Below are 21490 nucleotides of genomic sequence, written 5' to 3' on the forward strand. Positions count from 1 at the left end.
GCCTTTAAAACGGCGGTGGTGAGGCCCCTTCTGAAGAAGAGCAATTTGGATTGCAATAATTTTAATAACTACAGACCTGTATCCAACTTACCATTTTTAAGTAAAATTTTAGAAAAACTTGTTTTTATTCAGATTAATGATTTTCTGAATGATAAACAGATCCTAGAAATATTTCAGTCTGGATTTCGGGTGAACCACAGCACAGAGACGGCTCTCCTAAAGGTTTTAAATGATATTAGATGTAACTGGGACTCCCAAAAGCTCTCAGTCCTGGTGCTACTGGATCTAAGCGCAGCCTTTGATACAGTAGACCACGCTATACTTTTAAACAGACTGAAACACATGGTGGGCCTCTCTGGTGCTGTACACAACTGGTTCACTTCCTATCTCTCAGACAGAACTTTTATGGTGAGTATGGATACATGCTCCTCTAAGATCCATAAAATGACATGTGGTGTGCCTCAAGGGTCGGTTTTAGGCCCTGTACTTTTTAATTTATATATGCTCCCTCTTGGCGGCGTCATCAGGAGGCATGGAGTGAACTTCCACAGTTACGCTGATGATACTCAGCTGTATATCTCCGTGTCTCCTGATGACACCAGACCAATGGATGCCCTTTTTAACTGTATTGTAGATATAAAATCTTGGATGGCAGAAAACTTTTTACAGCTTAACCAGGACAAAACTGAAGTTTTAATCATCAGTCCTGAGGCTCAGAGAGAGAAACTCTTGTCTAAATTACAGGCATTTTCACTATGCCCTTCACTACAAGTGAAAAACCTGGGTGTTATTTTTGACTCTGAGCTTGGTTTTATCCCACATATTAAACATGTAACCAAAATTGGATTTTATCATCTAAAAAATATAGCCAGAGTCCGCCCTATTCTCTCTCGGGCCAACACGGAGATGCTGATGCATGCTTTTATTACCAGTCGCATTGATTATTGTAATGCGCTGCTCTCTGGTCTCCCCAAAAAGAATATTTCACCTTTGCAACTTTTGCAAAACTCTGCAGCTCGTGTGCTGACGAAGACCAGAGGGCGGGCCCACATTACACCGGTTTTACAATCGCTGCATTGGCTCCCCGTGTGTTTCAGGATCGATTTTAAAGTTCTTTTATTGGTTTTTAAATGTCTTAATGGTCTTGGGCCTTATCTTTCAGATCTGCTTTTACCATACGAACCCTCGCGGACCCTGAGGTCCTCTGGTACTGGCCTTTTGATTGTCCCTAAAGTCAGGACACATACTCACGGAGAGGCAGCTTTTCAGTGGTATGGTCCTCGACTGTGGAACAGCCTGCCGGAGGAGCTCAGGGCCGCAGAGAACGTTCATGTTTTTAAAAACAGGCTCAAGACCCATCTTTTTAATTTAGCTTTTAACTAACGCTTATTTATTTAATGCTTATTTATTCTATCCTGTTATTCTATTTATATTATTCATTTATTTTTACCTAATATTTACTGATTTTATTCTTATTCATTTTTTATCTTCTTACTCTGTTTATACTTATATTTATATTATATCCCACTCTTATTTATTTTATCTTTTTATCCTGTTTATATTCTTATTAGGTCATATCTCCAGTGTTTCCTCGGAGGGGGTTCTCTGCACCGGGGCTGTGATCGACCGTGGCTGCTGGGGCCCTGTGGGTCCTCTGAGCCTGGCTGGGGGGCTTCTTAGCCTCCCTCCTGCTGTGTGCCCAGCCTGGAGGCTGCGGTCTGTGACCGGCTCCCGGTGCAGACAGCTCCCTGTGATAGTGTTTCCTCACTTGGCTAATACGTACCCAGCCCAATTTTACTCTTTAGGTGTGTGTGTGTGTGTGTGTGTGTGTGTGTGTGTGGGGGGGGGGTGGGGGGATGTGTGTATCATGACCGCTTCTGTTAATGACAGTGCGGGGAATGAGTGGGAGGGTGAGGTGGGCTGCTTTTAACCATGTAAAGCACTTTGTGCTACAGTTTGTATGAAAAGTGCTTTATAAATAAAGATTGATTGATTGATTGATCTTGTGTGTAGGCCTTCAGTTGGGACTGAACCATCTGATATTAATTTGCACTAAGTGGCAGGATTGCTTCCCATTACTGATAGGTTTGAGCTGTTGTCATGACTTTCCATGCCTTTTGCACCTCCTTTTCTTCATGTGTTCCATACTTTTTTACTGTGTAATTTCTCATTAGAGAGGGATATTAGGCCCCTTATGTCAAACTGAGTGATTTATGGCCCCCCAATAAAACTTTATGACCCTAGGAAGTAATAAAGGAAGTAATAAAAATATGATATTCATAAAAAATATGATTTTCATAAAAATTATGATATTCATCCAAAATATGCTAGTTCATAGCTCATTGGTTTTTCTTCCCCCAAAACCTACTAATTGATTATTTTTTATATCAAATAGCATTCTTTTATTTTTAAGCTATTAAAAAAGTTTTTTACTTTTTTATGCTTTAAAAAACGCCATCTACTGGTGGGTCAGCGCATGAGCGCGCACCGCGTGCGCTCCCCCCGCGCATGTGTGTCTAGGAGCGCCCGTGAGCGCGCCTGTGTCTGGGACCGTGCTTGTGTCTCTGGGACCGTGCTTTTGTGTGTGTGAAAACATGTTAAACCAGTATAAATGTGCTTAGTTAAACTTGTGCTTTTGTAACATTCAGTATGGCCACACATACAGGGTGCATGCCTTTGCGGGACACTTTATTTCATTTTATATGCATTTGTTTAATCCGAACAAGGAGATTTAGAATCAAACTCAGAATCGCAAAAAACTCTGGCATTCCCCGTTGCTCCCACTCCGTGCATAAACGCACCGCTGCTCCCAACATAAAAAACTTTCTTAAAAAACTATTTTCTCCCAAAGAACGCACCACAAAAAACCCCATACAATTACTCGCTAAAACGCTCTCCCCGCTCCCAAACCCCGATCCTTAGGAAATAAGCAGGGAGAAACTCCTGAAAAAATCCTCCGTATTTCTATCCAAAAACCCCTAGAATAACCTGTAGGGAACCGCTCGTATACCCAAAACCTTATATTCGATAACAGGGGAAATCCTGGAAAAAACCCTTAGTCTTTTTTCTTCAAAAAACCAGCCCTCTTACTAAAAATCCGCGCAGAGTCTAAGTCCTCCTTTCGCTCTTACTCTCACGGAACTTCAGCCAGAGCACCGTTTTTTTCCTACTTGTTCGTTCCCTGGCTCAGATAGCAATGCTCCTTCTCCTAGTTTGAAAATTTGCGCCGGAGACCAACTCCGCCTCCCAGGTAAACCTTACTGCCCCGCTGCCAATCACATAACTAAGGGGCGGCTCTCATTCGCACCCCGTGCAGCCAATCGCGCTCAGCTAGGATTTACCTGCTCAACGATAGGCTAACTTGCTCGCTCTCACTCGCACCCCGGCTAGCCAATCGCGCCCAGCTTTGATTTTTATGATCCCCGCTGAGCTTAAGACTCGCTCCCTCTCGCGTACCAGTTGACTTCGCAAGCCTGGGACAACTGGCGCCGCTCAGACTGAGTTCACAATAACACTCCTTTCTCAGGACCGTCTCAACAACTGGCGCCGCTTTTCCCTGTCTGTGCATATCAATCGGTAAGTGTTACTCTTGCTTTCTAACTACATTTTGTAATTTCCTTTCAAGAAAAAGCTTTTCATCTTCAAAACATTGCAAAATAGCTTTTCTAACACCTCTAATACACTTTAAAATATATATATATAAGCTCACATTTAACACTCAGAGCTAAAAAGTGCTTTAGTACACTAAACTATAGCAGCCATCATGTACTCATCAGGTACCTCATTTTTCTTACTCTTGTTCATATAATGCTTATATTTTACTGTTTTTCCTGTTTTAAATACTCGTTGTTATTTCTTGTCAGATTCTGAAATTAGCCTGTTCGACTCTTCTCTTTTCGATTCTCTGGATCAAATCGGTATGTCTGCTTGATTCTTCTTGTCCCTCTTAACAGCTAATTGTACAAGAAAACAAAACATTAATCCTCTTTTTAACTTATAAAACTCTTTTTCAGACATATCCGATCTGGATAATTATGTTTTCTCGAGAGATGTAAGTGATTCACCACCGGTTTTAGAGCGAGTTACAGGCAAGAACATCCGCCTCTCGACCCGCGAGAGGCAGGCCCTGCTTTCTGCAAGGGATCGCCCAGCTTCATCCACCCTCGCCGGCGCTCCAGCTCGTCCGGGAAAAAACCTCCATTTGCTCTCCGCCAACCCTACCCGGGCCCCCGTAGGAGGTTCACATCCCCCGCGCTCCGTGGGGAAAAACCTCCATCTTACCGCCCGCCAGAGGCAAGAACTGTTTGCCGCACACGCCCCCACTCCCCCGGCTGCTGCATCATCTCCTACATCGGGACATCCACAGCCCCAGTCTCTGAGATCCAATCGAGGTCAGTCACTCTCGCTTTTTTCTTTTTTTTCATTTTATAAAAAAAAAACTATCGCCTTTTCTATTAAACATCACTAACTGATATGTATCTTGCCCTTAAATTCTTAGGGCATCTCAGAAACAGGAGCAGGAGGACCGTTAGGAGGACCCGCAGGCCTGCCAGCACAAGGAGGACAAGGCAAATACGTGTACGGCGAGACAGACTTGCTTCCATTGCTCTCCGATCAGTTTCGCTGATCGCTGAATTAGTTCAGCTCATCTTATAATAAGTTTTTATTTAATTTAATTGTTTTTATTTTTATTTATTTTATTTTTTTATTTTTATTTTATTTTATTTTTTAAATATATTCTTTGTTAAACAATAAAAAATGGACAACCAGGAACAAGGTATTCCAGACCCATTTCTTGCTTTAGAAATAGAGTTAGCCCGGTTAAATGAAAACGCCCATCATTCACAGAATACACCTCCGCAGAATCATGAACAACCTGATGTGAGCGATAATAATAACGACCCTTTAGAACTGATTGATTTAGCTCTTGCACAACTAGCCCATAGTGAAAGTGCCCCCCAGAATAACACTGAGAATTTAGGAGTTGACCATGTTGAGGCTCATTCTCAGCAAAACATTTCCTCCTCTGACCCTTTCGCAGCTCTTAATCGCGCATTACAATCATTAGCGCAAATACACCATGAGGTTCAAATACCTCCAGAATTATTGAGTCAAATAAACAGGCTAAATGAAAATAATTTTAACGATAGCCAGCATTCGATCTGCTCTAACCCAGACGGTGGGTCTGTTAACAGCCCACCCCCATCGTTGTTAAGCGGGTTCAATGAGTCTAATCAACAACAATCGTCTGAGATTGTCTCTGTTAACCCCGTGAATAATGCTCGCGATAACTCCTTTCATCTAGGGGGTAATCCAGAGCAGGGGTGTTCCAGCAATTCAGCACAGCCGCATATAATTGTTAGAAATAAATTTAATAACGTTGAAATTAGAGAAATTTTGAATTTCCCTCCTCCAAATGATTTACCTGATTATGCACACTATTATCAAGGCGTAATGGCCAATGCCCGCCAAATATCAGACAGGATTTTCTCGCATTCACGTCCAGGTGATCTTATACAATTAGAGTTGATAGGCCAAGAGCTACAAAATAATGTTTCAGTTATTTTAAGGGACAGTCGTGAGTTGAGTGAATTTGAAAATTTATTCTTGAGAGCCGTACAATCAAATTGGTCAGTAATGTGTGACGCTTCGCTCGAGCTCGTTGCTCAGATCGTCACACCCCCAACCGGTAGTGGAAAGAGACATCTTAGTCAGATACTCAACAATGAAATTGTTAAAAAGAAGAGGCGCTTTTTATATGTGGTTCATAACCCGTTCAACAGGTTATGTTTTTCAATAAGTCTTGCCCACCTGCTGCACCCTGATTTTAACGATCAACAGGCAGAGGCTTTCGGTAGAGAAATTCAGCAAAAAGCTGGTCTCAATGATCAAACTCCTGTCGGTTTTAATCAAATAATTACATTTGAAAGGTTACTCGGATGTAAAATTATAGTATTTTACCGTAACGAAAACGATCGTAGCCTTTGTAAATTTCAAACTAGTACACCAAATACACAAAAAACCCTTTGTTTATTTTTATTTGACAATCATTACTATGCTATCAAAAATTTAAAAGGATTTATGGGTACAGATTATGTATGTAATCAATGTTATATCGGGTACAACCATCTCTTATCACACTTCTGTCCTGCTCGGTGCTCGGTCTGTATGCAGCCTAACTGTAGCGATCATTCCATCTCTCCTGTTGTATGTAGCGATTGTAACCGCACCTGTCGCTCTTCCCATTGTTTCGAGAGCCATAAAAAACTCGTGCAGAGGCGTGAAAGACTCGCAAGCAACTGCCAGCTCTATAAAAAATGTGCCAAGTGTTCGAGACTTTATTATTTAGCAGCAACAGAAAAACCCCACAAATGTCAAAACAGGAAATGCCCAATCTGTCGCCAGGAAATCTCCACTGATCAGCAAACCCATCAGTGTTACATGCAGGTTTTAGAACGCGAGACAAAACACAACAACAAGTTGATTTTTTACGATTTCGAAACATTCGTAAACGAACACGGTGAGCACACTCCTTTTCTGGTTTGTACGAAAACATCAGATGGCAAATCCTGGAACTGTGTTGGTGAGGACTGCGTGCAAAAATTTCTCGCTCATTTCAGACGCCCACTCTTTAAGGGGTGTATTTTTATCGCTCATAATGCAAAAGCTTTCGACGGGTACCTTATTTTAAGCAAAATGTCTAAGTTAGGGCTAAAACCATCTTTGATTATGCAAGGGTCCAAGGTCATCAGCTTTACAGACCCAGACTTTAATCAACGATACATGGATTCCAGCTGCTTTCTCCCTATGCCCCTGTCAGGTATTCCAAAAGCAATGGGGTTTTCAGACAGCGTAAAGGGTTTCTTTCCTCACTCTTTCAGTTCCAGAGAAACCCTAAAATATGTAGGCCCCTACCCTCCACCCTCAGCTTACAGCATAGAGAGAATGACAACAAAAGGCAGGCATGATTTTTACAAATGGTATGATTCGGTCAGCTCTGGTACCTTTAATTTCATGAAAGATGCCCTGTCATACTGTGAAAACGATGTTGAAATTCTAGCTCGGGGTTGCACATTGTTTAGAAACGGTTTTATTGAAGAGACAGGAGTAGATCCTTTCAGCCGCAACACGCTTGCAAGTGCCTGCCTGAAAACTTATTTAACAAACTTTATGCCAGCTAATACATTAGCTCTCCCGTGTCCCCTGAATTACCGTAATCAGGTCAAATCATTTTCCTCTGCCTCAATTCAATGGCTAGAATATCTCTCGTACACACAAGGTGTTTTTATCACACATGCGCTAAATCAAGGAGAAAAAAAGCTCGGTAGTTATTATGTAGATGGATATTCCGAAATTAACGGTAAACCGTATGTATATGAATTCTTGGGTTGTTACTTTCACGGGTGTGTTAAGTGTTTTTCAAATCAGGCCGACTTTAATCCCTTGTTAGACCTCACTTTTGCAGAGCTAAACAGCAGCACTGAAGAAAGACTCGCTAGATTGAGAACTGAGTATAATGTATCTCTTGTTACAATCTGGGAGCATGAGTGGAGCGAGTTAAAGCGTATTGATCAGAGTGTAATCAGTTTTCTCAAAAATTACGAACCGCCAGAACCTTTGAACCCCCGCCACGCCCTCTTCGGAGGGCGTACAAGCCCTGCACAGCTGCGCTGCAGTGCAGGCCCTGGGGAGAGAATCAGTTATGTGGATGTTACCTCACTGTATCCGTTTGTAAATAGCACCTGCAGTTACCCCTTAGGACATCCTCAAATAATCTTTAGAAATTTTCAGCACCCTAAAAACTACTTTGGCTTTATCAAAGCGGTTGTATACCCACCCAGAGCACTGTATTTTCCCGTTTTACCCTATAAAACAAACTCAGGCAAGCTTCTCTTTACCCTCTGTCGCACTTGTGCTGAAATGAACAACCAGGAGGGGGCCTGTAACCATAGCAACGAGGAGAGAGCACTCAGAGGGGTCTGGACCACTGTAGAATTTAACCTTGCGTTAGAAAAGGGCTATCGAATAAGTAGAATCACCGAGGTATGGCACTTTGAGAAACAGAGTAACACAATATTCACAGACTATGTACATCATTTCCTGCGCAAAAAACAGGAAGCTTCAGGTTACCCATCAGATGTTGTAACTGAGGAGGATAAACAGCTTTACATTAAAGACTACCAGGCTAAGCAAGGCATCACTTTAGACCCTGAAAACATAAAACTAAACCCCGCTAAAAGACAAATGGCCAAACTGTGTTTAAACTCTTTTTGGGGAAAATTTGGCCAGAGAAATAATCTCACACAGAGCAAGCTCGTGAGTGACCCAGAGGAGTTCTTTAATCTGATGTTCTCCCAAAAATACAAAGTCACATATTTCTCTTTTGTCAGTGAGGATGTAGCGCTTATTCAATGGTGTTATGGCGATCTCTGTACCCCATTGCCAAACTCCACAGATAACATCTTCATTGCGGCCTTCACTACATCATATGGGCGTATGAAACTCTACAGTTATTTGGATCAGTTGCAGGAGAGAGCTATTTACTACGATACTGACAGTGTTGTTTATCTCACCAAACAAAATCAATCTGAGCTAGAATTAGGTAGATATTTGGGCGACCTCACTAATGAACTAGAGCAGGATGATTTCATTACAGAGTTTGTTGCAGCTGGACCTAAAAGCTATGGCTATATGACCAAAAAAGGTAAAGTTGTGTTGAAAGCAAAAGGGATCACACAAACACACGATGTCTGCGAAAGGGTCAATTTTGAATCTGTAAAAAACCTGGTTGACAATTACATTGATAACAGTGAAGGAGGGTCTATACTTGAGGCACCCCAGCACACTATCCTTCGTAATAAAGCGGGGTTTGCACTGAAAAATTCATCATTCCCCAAAAAATTCCGGGTTGTTTATGACAAGCGTAGATTGCTGTCTGGAGGTCACACTTTACCCTTTGGTTATTGATTATTCTTTCTTCTTTTTTTTCTTTTTGTTTTTGTTTTTTGGTTGTTTTTAAAAATGTTTCAACCTGCTTTAATCGAGTTTGATCCCAGACTTCATGTGCCATTTTCCTGTATGGTTGTGGGGCCATTTTTTGTGAAATCTGTATTGGAAAACTGTGTACATGTTTTGAACAAGCTTATTGACAACATTGTGTGGGTTTATACATCCTTTCAGCCTCTGTATTCTGAGCTTCAAGAGAAAAATAAAAGCATTAAATTCATTGAAGGTCTCCCTGAATCTTTTGAAGATGAGAGCTTGTTTCCCTCACACCAAAGTCATCTCGTTGTACTGGATGATGTTATTTTTCAAGCAGCTAATCATCCAGAAGTGGTCCGGATTTTTACTCAATACAGGCACCATAAACATGTGAGTGTAATGTTTTTGACACAAAATGTGTTTTTACAAGGCAAACACAGCAGGACGATCAGTCTGAACAGTACTTATATGGTGTTATTTAAAAACCCCCGTGATAAATTACAAGTTAATACACTAGCTAGACAAATATGTCCAGGACGTGTACATTTCTTTTTGGAAAGTTTTGAAGAAGCCACAAGAGAGCCACACGGATATTTATTGATAGATTTAACCCCCACCTGTCCAGAGCAGCTAAGACTGAGATCAGGAATACTACCCTCAGAACAGCTCTGTGTTTTCTTACCCAGGAAAAAATAACAGAAACAATGTCTGTAAGATTGAGAAGAAACTTTGCTTTGCTGAAAACACTAACCACAAGCTCCCCTAAAATTCGTAAGGTTATTTTACAAGAATGCTCACCTGATTTTATCCAGGCTATTTGCGAGCTTTGTATGAATCTCTTAAAAGGAAATATTCCAATCACACAATGCCAGCATAACAAATTGAAACGTTACAAAGAGAAGATCAGAGAGATGGCGTGCAGACGGGATGGTGTTAGGAAGAAGAAAAAGTTACTGACTCAAAAAGGCGGTTTCCTGCTACCACTCCTCACAACAGTTTTACCCATGGTAGCTGATTTAGCTATAGGCGCGATCCGTAAATAACAATGCAGAAAATGTATCTTATCTCACCCTCCCAAATCAAACGCTTACATGAAACACATGCAAATGCCTCACGACCAACCATCAGAGACAAGGCGGAAGATGAGCTGGACAGTGAAATGAGACGTGTATTGGAGACTCAGGGTCTAACCCCCGATGAGAAAATTAAAAAGTATAACATGCTTTTATAAAAGTACCTAGTACTTGAAAGACAAAAATCAGATGAAAGCAAACAGATAACACTAAGACTCCCTGCTGAGCGTGAAGTAGGGGAGACTGTGAGAGCACATGAACACCATCAGGAAGAAAGCGAGGAGGGGGAGCAGACGGGTAGTGTGAATAAAGTTTTACATGATGTTTTAAACCACATAAACCCTCGCTCAAAGAGAAACACTGATTATCTAATGCATAGAATATTAGCATCAAAAGGGCATGGAGGATGGACTGAGGACGGGGAATTCATGCATAGACAGAAGCCAATACCAGGAAGTCATATGCTCGATTTGATGAAATTTTTATCAAGCTCTCGGGCAAGTGTAAAACCAACAGGCTGGAGTTCGCTTGCACGAACTTTGGCGGATCTAAAAATACCCCTGTCCACTATTACAAACTTAGCGGCTAGAAGGGAAATAGCCACATTAAAAGAATCGAGAGAAACAGGAGAAGATCATCTGATGAAGATGTTATTGTGAAGAAAAAGAAGAAAAGGAAGAGAATTGCCTTATCACCCACATGGTTAAGTTTCTGATGTAATCCAAACCAGAAATAAAAGATTGTGTTTTTAAAAGTTAATTTTCTCTCATGTTTTTATTTAACAATAAGCACAATACACCACTTTTTCACAGAAACATTTTTCAGTTTTATTGAAATTATTTTGAGCACAAATTACAATCGTTAAAAGCTTTCAAAGAACATGAAGTTTGATTAAAATTGCCAGCTTTACATATTAATACACATCTGATAAATCGTTTTACAAAACATGACACCATGCTATCATTTTTGTTTTGATCAGAGCTATATAAAGAAACTACATCATCATAACTCTTTCCACGCGATTTCTGAGCTAGGAAAAATATACAATGCTGCCCACACACTGTGGAGAGTGGGGCTTGTAGCTGTCTTTGATGGAAAGATACTCGTTTAGCATGCTTTTTCAGAAACGTTACAATGCTTTTAGGATAAAAAGCATAATCTGGAGGGAGACCAAACAAGTCAAAAAAGTTAGCCCCTCCGTTTTCCTCTAATGATATTGCAAGCCAATGAGTTCCAGGCTTATGCCTTGGGTCTGTATTTATGATCAGATATGCCGGTTTTTTAAATGAACGTTTGAGTAATGATAATAACTCATCTTCTGCATATACTCCAAAGAAACGGTCCCCAACTAACAATCTCATTATACTCTCCAATTGGTTGTTGTTCATAATTAATACAAAAGTGTGGAGCCTCTCAGTAATAATCGACCAAAACTTGCCTTTTGGAGTTGATCTCGAGAATGGAATCATAACATGCATAAACGATCAGTGTGGTTGTGTGAGGCAGCGGCACTCTGAAGCGCATTTCTAGTCTCATGTTTCCATTTATCACAGGGGATAAGGCCTGACTGTCATCTGAAGGATTCAAGTTAAAAACAAACAGTGTATATCCTTGCTGAAACTCCTGTCTGTCAATGCATAAGGAGAGATCCTTAAGGTTTCTCCCGGTAGCGGTGTACAGGCTGTAAAACTCTCTTACAGAGTGATTCTCAGCAAAATTGGGTTGAAACGCTTTGGCTGGAATCTGCTTACTCTCATGACATAAAGCCAGGAACTCCAAATCATTATGGCGGAAGTTGAAAGGAGATAAATCATAACGGCCTGTAAAGGCTTCGTGATTGACCATGCCTATGACTAAATAACGGGGGAGTGAACCCAGAAACAGATTCTCATGATGTGATATACGCGAATTCTCTGGTATTGAAAATGTTTTTACATTAATGCGTGAGATGGGATACAGAGCATTAGCCTGCATCAGCGCGGAAGCGTGGCCTACGCGCACAGCGGGGGACACGGTGACTTTCCGTACAAACAATGAAGCCCCCAGAATATTCAGATGGTAATTCGCATTCTGAGGCGCCATAAGGCTGAAAGCATCGTTGGCCCTTGTGAGCTTAACCCTCAAATCCACATTATTGAGCAATAATCGTTCGCAGAAAAAAATATCAGAATGTAACGGTCCCATGACATGGAACTCTCGGGAGCGTTCACTGTAAACAGCACGCCGAACTAATCCACGATTTGGGCCATTGGTTACCACGTGTGAGTCGTGTTGACCGGCAGTATCTTTGTAAAACAACCCGGCACTAAATTGAGTTTTCAGCGCTTCCTCTGAGTAATTTAAATATGTTTCTATTATAGCCCTGTAGGGGTGGGTGGAGCTGGCTTGTGAAATCAGTCTGTCGCCTAATGTGACGTCACATTGTGAAAAAATGGTGTTTAAAGGGTAATTTATAATTGCAACATTAGCGTCAGCATCAATATCAGAACCATCAGCGTTAGTTATTTTCAATCTTAAACTCAGGAGTGTGTCATTTAAATCCAGGTAATGCAGGCCGTTTCCAGGCACGTAAAATTCCACAGGCCCTCGATCAGTGAGCGCTGTTACTGGTAATATTTCTGAATAACATTTGTCCTCGATTGAAAACTGGGTCAGGGGGGCTGTGAACAGATCCAGTTCACTCAAGGTGCATTCGCTTGATCGCTCGTGAAGTAAAGACATTGTTGTTTGTTTCTTAGTTTTTTAAAAAATATCCTGCTTCGACCTGCGTGTTGCCCGTGTGGTGGTTTTAGCACTCTGTCTCTTTTTGACAGTTTTCCTCCGCTTTTTAAACTCGGTCAGCCGCTGGCCCGGAGGACGTTTTAGTGCTCTGCGGGCGATTATGCTTAACCCTGAACCTTCTTGCTTTTCCTGTGTGTTTGAGCGAGTCAAGTTAGACAGAGAGGAGGTCACAACATCTGTAGCAATTCCTTTGACAGCTGTTTTCAAATGAGGTTTAACCAGGCTGACACCACGCTTTAAGAATGGGGTTACAAATCTAAACAGTTTTGAGAAAATAGATGCTATTCCTCGTCCGTAAATTACAGATGCACCAGAAAACCCCGGGAGACCATTACCAGCTTGCGATTCGTAATATCTTATGAACCTATTATTATCCATATTTTGTTATTATGGCAGATCCTTGAGAGGCCGGAAATGTAGCTTTACTATCGTTTTACCGTAGGTAAAGTTTACAGGTTCGTTCTGATCAGTTTTGATTTCAATATGGATATTTTCTATGTGTTTCCGAGCAACCGGAATATAGTCTGGTTTGTTAAAGCACAGGTTCACGATATCTCCGTAATTTCCCTCTATTCTGACAGTACGCAGTAGGGGCGAATAGCTATCACCTACCAGCTGTAGCGCTGCTATATCAGAATAGCAAAACAGATGATAACATCCAGCTTTTATATCTGCAGGATAGGGGGCAAATTTGCGCTCAAACCGCTGCCAGACACCTACTGGTACACCAAGCATATATGCCAGAGGGGGGGAAAACCTGAGCTGATATATCCCTCCAGCTGTGAATTCAAACTTTTTAACAACGGGGTGATATTTCAGATAAATATCCGAGTCAATACGCCTAAGGCAGGCTTCAATCTCTGTTCTCAATGTGGTAGCATCCTCATAAAAGCCAGCGCGTATTTTTGTTTTAACCACGTCATCAGGCCGCTGCTCAGCATCACCCTTTTTCCTCCATTCAAAATAAGCCTTATCATTCGGGAGATTAAGCCATGTATAGGGATATGAAATTTCAGTGAGAGCGACCTCCCACGTCCCATCGAGATTGAGATGTTGAGCCAAATCCACACGGAAACTCGAACTTGTGTTATTTTTAAAAACATTCAGACTTGCGTTTGATGGTAGTGTGACGTAAAAACCCTGCGACCTGAGAGTCATTGCTGAACCGTTACCAAGGTTACCCCGGTGAGAGTGAGGTAAGGAGTTTGTTACGTGAGGTTTTTAAGCTCACTGGCTTTAATCCAGCTATTAAACTTTTCAGGCCAATTCCTCCATTTCACCAGGAAATAAAGCTGTCCCCTCTGTTTACGTTTTGAGAGAATTTTGTCTATGTGATAGAGCTTATCCTTCACAAGAGCGATTTTCTGCAGCTCATACTCGTAAAAACTACCGATAATTTCTTCCCCATCATAATCTTTGATTTTATAAACAGGAGGCTCTCTAGGTATGCATTGATCAATAGTAAATACCTCGCTTGTGAATGTTTGCTCATAACGTTTATCAAACACACCTCTAACTTTAGACAGCCTCACGTGATCTCCCTTTTTAAATTTCATAGGGTTTTTTCTACAAGGAATAGTAGAAGTGCCATATAGGTTTTGAAATACTACCGCTACGTTCTCTGAATTTACTTCATTGGGGGACATTTTTATGGAACGGTGATAGCTAGTGTTATAGCTGTGTAATAAATCTTGTAACACATCGATATATCTACGTGTATTTGCAGCGGTGAAATATCTATACATTTTACTTTTAAGAGTTCTATTAAACCTTTCACACACTGAGGCTTTTAGATCGCTGCCTGTAGCAAAATGATTTATACCATGCTTTTTCATTAAAGATTGAAAACTGGAATTAAAAAATTCCTTACCACTATCTGTTTGTAGCTTTTGAGGAATTTGGCTATCTTTTAAGACAGACTCAAAAGCCTTAGTGACCTGAGCTCCTGTTTTGTTTTTCAGGGCTCTTGCATAGGCTTTTTTAGAGAAAACATCTATAACTGTAAGTAAATATTGATAGCCATCGTTATGCTCAGCTAACGCCCTCATGTCGCACAAGTCTGCCTGAAATTGATTAAGAGGTCTAGGGACAAACAAAAAAGCGCAGGCGTGCAGCTCGGTGTAAGGTGTATGCATCCTGTTCGGCGAGGAAATTCTGAGCAGTGTGAGCTTTAATCTTTGTACCAGTTTCATCATGTACGCTTTTAATCAATTTTTGCACCCCGCAGAAACTACCGGGGTGAGATGGGTCGTAATATGCCCGTTTCAATAGAATCTGCTCTGCCATGTGCGATCTTTCAAGTTATGTTTAACTATGGTTTTATTTAATGATCAACCGGTTACTTATCTCGTGTAACGGTTTTCCACAAACAATTTATTTGATGTAAGGAAAACATTAGATTTGAACGAGTAAAAACAAATAATGAGTTTGATTGTTGCAATGCTTTTCCAAGAAAGTTTTATTTGATGTAAAGATTTTCCACAAACAATTTATTTGATGTAAGGAAAACATTAGATTTGAACGAGTAAAAACAAATAATGAGTTTGATTCTTGCAATGGTTTTCCAAAAGTTTTTTATTTGATGTAAAGATTTTCCAAAAACAATTTATTTGATGTAAGGAAAAACAAAATAACCGAACAGTAAGAAAAACAAGAAAGCTAAAACAAGAGAAATAATAGGCAGGAGAAAGAAAAAACAAAACAAAAACAACAAAACAATCTACTAGGACAGCCAAAGCGAGTAATTGTCATCTAGCACTTTATGAATTATGGTCCGGGTAACTTCTGTGACGCTGGCATCGATTTCGTGCAGAGTGCCCTCTATATCGCGGGCATCTCTCAGTTCAAAGAGATACGCCTGGGCCACACCTCTGACTTGAGCCGCTGGTGGTGAAAACCCCTCTAACCGTAAAATTTGTAATAATGTGTTGGTGAAATGTCCATTCCATAATCTTTTGCACAGTTCATCATAGTACTTGAAAAAGTAATATTTTTCCAGCGGGAAAAGACAAGAGTGACGTCTCTCGGAGGGGTGGGAGACCTCGCATCCTTGACACACGTCTTGTCGGTGCTTCTGGAGCAGCGACATGATAAGGTACTTGACGGTTAATTTTATAAGTTCAAAAACAGCGGTGGGGAGTATAGCCTCGGCCTCGTGGTTGTCCACGGAGGAAGGTTGCCCCTTGGTATCCCCGGGGTGGGGGTCATTGTCTTCAGGCTCTTGGAAAAGAGCCCGGCTGAGGGAGTCCCAGAGCTGTGATGAGTCATGGTTGTTTTTAGGAGATGTGAAGGAGAGAGCCGCTGTGGTTTTTAAAAGGACTGGGTAGGAGGAGGCGGGGTTGAGGGGGACAGGATGAGGGGCGGGGTTATGTAGACTGCTGCGGGTTGTTTCCAACCAATGGTACTTTTACTTAATTTGAAAAACTCTAAAATCCTGCCATTCTTTTCACCCACCAACTTGAGCCAGTCCTGAGTGGGAATCCGAAGCAATGTGTTGAAAACACCGGAGTGGGTGTTTGTAAGGTCCAGCACAAAGTCATCCTTGCCACCGTCGTCTGATGTTTGACGACTTGCCCTGCAGATCCACCTGCAAAATGGAGTGGTCTTGGTCTCCCATTGTGTGTATGTCACGGTTTTACTAGCCGTGTTTAAAGGCCGGCGCTGACTGAATGGCGGAAACGCGTGAGCCTCTTTGAAAACACGATGCGTCTGCGTTTGCTGGTCCCTTGTACGCGGTGCTTGCGAACTGGTTTCACGCAAGCTCTTGTGGATTTCAGGGGTCGCGATGAGGGTGAGAACAGCCCAGTCAGAGCAAGTCAAGGTGATCCGCGGTGTGAGTGGACCAAAACTTTCACCCGCTTTAAGTTGATAGAAATAGATTTCACTCTCTGGGAGGCTGAAAGCATAGCCCCAAAACCCACCAGTGTTGAGAGGGAATCTTTCCTCCAGCGGGATAGAAGCTGCAGGCTGGACTTTGCAGAGATGCAATCTTCTGAGTTGCGCGGGGGTGGCAGAGGCTCTGTAGCTGGTTACCGGGGTCTGAGAGACCACAGTGAGGTTGGTAGGTCTGGTGGCCATGTTGTTTGTGGAAAAGAGAAAGCTTGCTTGTTTTTCTGAGAGAAAAAACAGTTAAATTTACGTTGAAATGTTAGATTATTTATCCTGAATGGGAGCCAGCAAGTTAGCCTATCGTTGAGCAGGTAAATCCTAGCTGAGCGCGATTGGCTGCACGGGGTGCGAATGAGAGCCGCCCCTTAGTTATGTGATTGGCAGCGGGGCAGTAAGGTTTACCTGGGAGGCGGAGTTGGTCTCCGGCGCAAATTTTCAAACTAGGAGAAGGAGCATTGCTATCTGAGCCAGGGAACGAACAAGTAGGAAAAAAACGGTGCTCTGGCTGAAGTTCCGTGAGAGTAAGAGCGAAAGGAGGACTTAGACTCTGCGCGGATTTTTAGTAAGAGGGCTGGTTTTTTGAAGAAAAAAGACTAAGGGTTTTTTTCAGGATTTCCCCTGTTATCGAATATAAGGTTTTGGGTATACGAGGGGTTCCCTACAGGTTATTCTAGGGGTTTTTGGATAGAAATACGGAGGATTTTTTCAGGAGTTTCTCCCTGCTTATTTCCTAAGGATCGGGGTTTGGGAGCGGGGAGAGCGTTTTAGCGAGTAATTGTATGGGGTTTTTTGTGGTGCGTTTTTTGGGAGAAAATAGTTTTTTAAGAAAGTTTTTTATGTTGGGAGCAGCGGTGCGTTTATGCACGGAGTGGGAGCAACGGGGAATGCCAGAGTTTTTTGCGATTCTGAGTTTGATTCTAAATCTGTCACGGTTTGCGGGTGCAAGCCGTGTGGAAATAAATTAGGACCAGGCAGCGGCAGCTCAAGTGCAGGTGAGAATTTATTAACAGTGGGACGAATAAACAGAAATGGCGGGTGACACTAACAGGAAAACCTAAACTGGGTAACACTAACAAAACAAACCAGAAATGAAGATGCAGGGAGGTCCGGGGAAATACACATGGGGAGACCGAGGGGAAACAACACAGACGAAACAGCAACTAACAGAGGGAGACACGAGGTTTAAGTACACAGAAGGATAACGAGGGAATGAGACACAAAAGGAGGGCACAGCTGGGAGGAATCTGACCTGACGAGACAGGGGAAATGTAACTGAACACACTGAGATAAGACAGAGACTTTCAAAGTAAAACAGGAAACACACACGTAATGACACAGACTCAAAAACGCAGACTAAACACAGGGATACACGGGCAGAAAAGAATGAACACTAACCGAGGGAGAACAGAACCAAAAGTACAGTAATAGAAAACACAAAACGCTGGGTCAAAAAGGACCCAGGATCATGACAAAATCTCCTTGTTCGGATTAAACAAATGCATATAAAATGAAATAAAGTGTCCCGCAAAGGCATGCACCCTGTATGTCTGGCCATACTGAACGTTACAAAAGCACAAGTTTAACTAAGCACATTTATACTGGTTTAACATGTTTTCACCGATAAACACGGTCCCAGAGACACAAGCACGGTCCCAGACACAGGCGCGCTCACGGGCGCTCCTAGACACACATGCGCGGGCGCTGACCCACCAGTAGATGGCGTTTTTTAAAGCATAAAAAAGTAAAAAACTTTTTTAATAGCTTAAAAATAAAAGAATGCTATTTGATATAAAAAATAATCAATTAGTAGGTTTTGGGGGAAGAAAAACCAATGAGCTATGAACTAGCATATTTTGGATGAATATCATAATTTTTATGAAAATCATATTTTTTATGAATATCATATTTTTTTATGAATATCATATTTTTATTACTTCCTTTATTACTTTATTACTTCCTAGGGTCATAAAGTTTTATTGGGGGGCCATAAATCACTCAGTTTGACATAAGGGGCCTAATATCCCTCTCTCTCATTATTACACATAATTTATGGTTTGATTTCTATGCATGTTTGGATTGGAGCAGTTGTTACCAACATCTGGTGAGAATTTCATGTCAACAGCACCTTTAGAAACCTATTTACTTAGAAAATTGGTGAGCTGTTCAATACTTATTTTACCCGCTGTACATATATTGAGTGATCATGAGTCACCTGGACAAAAATGCCAGGGTAGGCGCACTGTGAGGACTACACCAGCCTGTTAGAGGAGAATATTTCTTCTTGTATATTTTTATAATTTTTACCCCGTGACCCTGGCCTTGCACATTTACAGAGGAACAGGCAGTTTGATGGGAAATGAGGCCAACTGTCACACTGGACGGAGGCCAGCAACTTAAACAGAACCCAAGCGCAGACACACAGAGGAGGCAAGAGGGCGTCTTAACACAATTTATTGGTGAATATATAATATGGGTGAAAACACAAGGACGTGGCAAGCTGCGGTGTGGAAACGTAGTCGTGGAATTATTAGCGTGGCATAAACGTGAGGACAACTGGATCTAGGCAGGTAAGTATTGGTCACACTGGGGAGAGAGGAGAGCGGAGTTAGAGCTGGGTTGAAGTGGATTGCCAAAGAGGGTAAGTATGAGAGTCTTTTCAGCTTACTTGCAGGAGGTGGAGGTGTGGTATCGAGGGGGAGGTGAAAACGGCTGACCTTGGGTTCAGTGGATCCAAAGTGGTGGGTGAGCAGGAGGGCAGGCAGGTGAGGTTTGAAGATATTTCCCAGTGAAGTGGAAAGGAGCTGAGGTCCAAGTGGTGAGCAGCAGTCGACACTGGAGAATAGGTCCTGAAGCACAAGAAACAGCGTGAGTCAAACAACTTGAGATTAGCAGCATGAACGTGAGAGCCGGTTACCAACATCAGGTAGCTGACGAACTGGCAGGGAGGAGATGACAGCGCAGAGCTTAAATCCCTCTTTGGCCTGATTGCCCCAATTAGCTCCAGATGCGTGAAGCTGAGGAAGTCCTGCCCACGGGCGGAGCCAAGGGTGCTCTGGCACTGATGGAAAATCCCAGCTGCTCACCCAGACCATGACACCAACATTATTAGAAGTTTTGTAAGTGAGGGTGGAGCAAGAAAAGCTTGCTTCAAAACATGATGACAGTTAATGGGCAAAGCGACCTTTTTAACTCCCTGTGTGTATGTTTTGGTGCAGATTGAGCTACAATTAGATTTCCACATATGTGAAAAATGTTTGCCCCCTTCCTGATTTCCTAGTGTTTTGCACAGATTTGTCACACTGACATGTTTCAGATCATCAAACAAATTTTAATATTAGACAAAGATAACCTGAGTAAATACAAAATGCACTTTTTAAATTATGATTTCATTAATGGAAAGCTTATCCAAACCTAATTGCATTGTGTGAAAAAGTAATTGCCCCCCTTTCGTTCTAATGCATCTCCACACCAAAGAAGCCACTGAGATGTGAACAACAACTCCAGTGGGGCAACTCCAGATGGTACACCAAAAACAGAATTTCCACTTTTATTATGCTGTTGTCAAATATAGATTACTCGAAAGATTTGGAAAACAAGAGAGAAAGAAAGGAATTACATGCCTAGTTAATTTCCTGCTATTAAAGTTGGTATCACTGAAAATAGGTACATATGAAAATCAAATAAGATTTTAAAATCCATTGTAATCAATTTTACTTGATTGATTGATTGATTGACTGGAAGTCCCAGTCATTGCTGTAATGATTCTCAGCAGAGCTGAGCAGAAGAAATGATTACCGACATAGGACAGTCTTGCCAGGGAGGGCCACTGGGGGGTGCCAGCAAATTTGGTGGGTGGTCAGTGCCCCCCTTGACCAGGTGCCAGATGCACCCGGTCCATGAGGCTCTGGAAAGTGTCGGGGGCCCCAAACAAGCTGTGTGACAAGTTAGTACAATATGTACGAGGTGGAGAAGGCTGTATTTTCCGTGGACTATGCAGACAAGGGAATCTGCCAGTAGCCCTTGGTTGAATCCAGGGCTGTGAAAAAGTGAGCAGTGCCAAACTGGTCCAGGAGCTTGTCGATTCGGAGCATGGGATAAGCATCAAACTGTGACACTTCATTGATTCCCCAACCTTATAAATAGTACCTTTGCACAATGACTGATGTGATTGCAGCGATTCAGATCAAAAACCATTGATCAATGAACAATAGTCTTTGATCACTGGTTTCTGATCAGTGGTTGTTGATCAATGATCATGACAATTTGCATATTAATGTTCAAGGAACTGACCTCACAGTCTGTTGTTCCCTCAGAGCCCGTTCTCACTCCCGAGGCGTAACATCCCGACGTTTTGTCACGTCCTGCGGCGTTCCTGAGGAACGCGAAAGGTGACCTTCCACGTTGTTATGGTACGCGGCGGTTTCCAGCCCTGTACTGCAGCCCTAAACTTAACCTTATCACTAAGCCTAACCATAACCTTATGCCTAACCTTAACCATAACCTTATGCCTAACCATAACCTTATTCCTAACCTTAACCATAACCGTATCCCTACGCCTAAACCTAACCTTATCCCTAAACCTAAGCATAACCTTATGCCTAAACCTAACCATAACCGTATACCTAAGCCTAAACCTAACCTTATCGCTAAACCTAACCATAACCTTATTCCTAACCTTAACCAGCACTTTAATGAGGTGAAATAGTGTTTTCTAAAGCGATTTTAAGGGAAAAAAAGCGAAGATGTGTAGATTGAGTCCAAACGGT

This window comes from Pelmatolapia mariae, linkage group LG12 (genome assembly GCF_036321145.2).
Source record: "Pelmatolapia mariae isolate MD_Pm_ZW linkage group LG12, Pm_UMD_F_2, whole genome shotgun sequence".
Classification (NCBI taxonomy): Eukaryota; Metazoa; Chordata; class Actinopteri; order Cichliformes; family Cichlidae; genus Pelmatolapia; species Pelmatolapia mariae.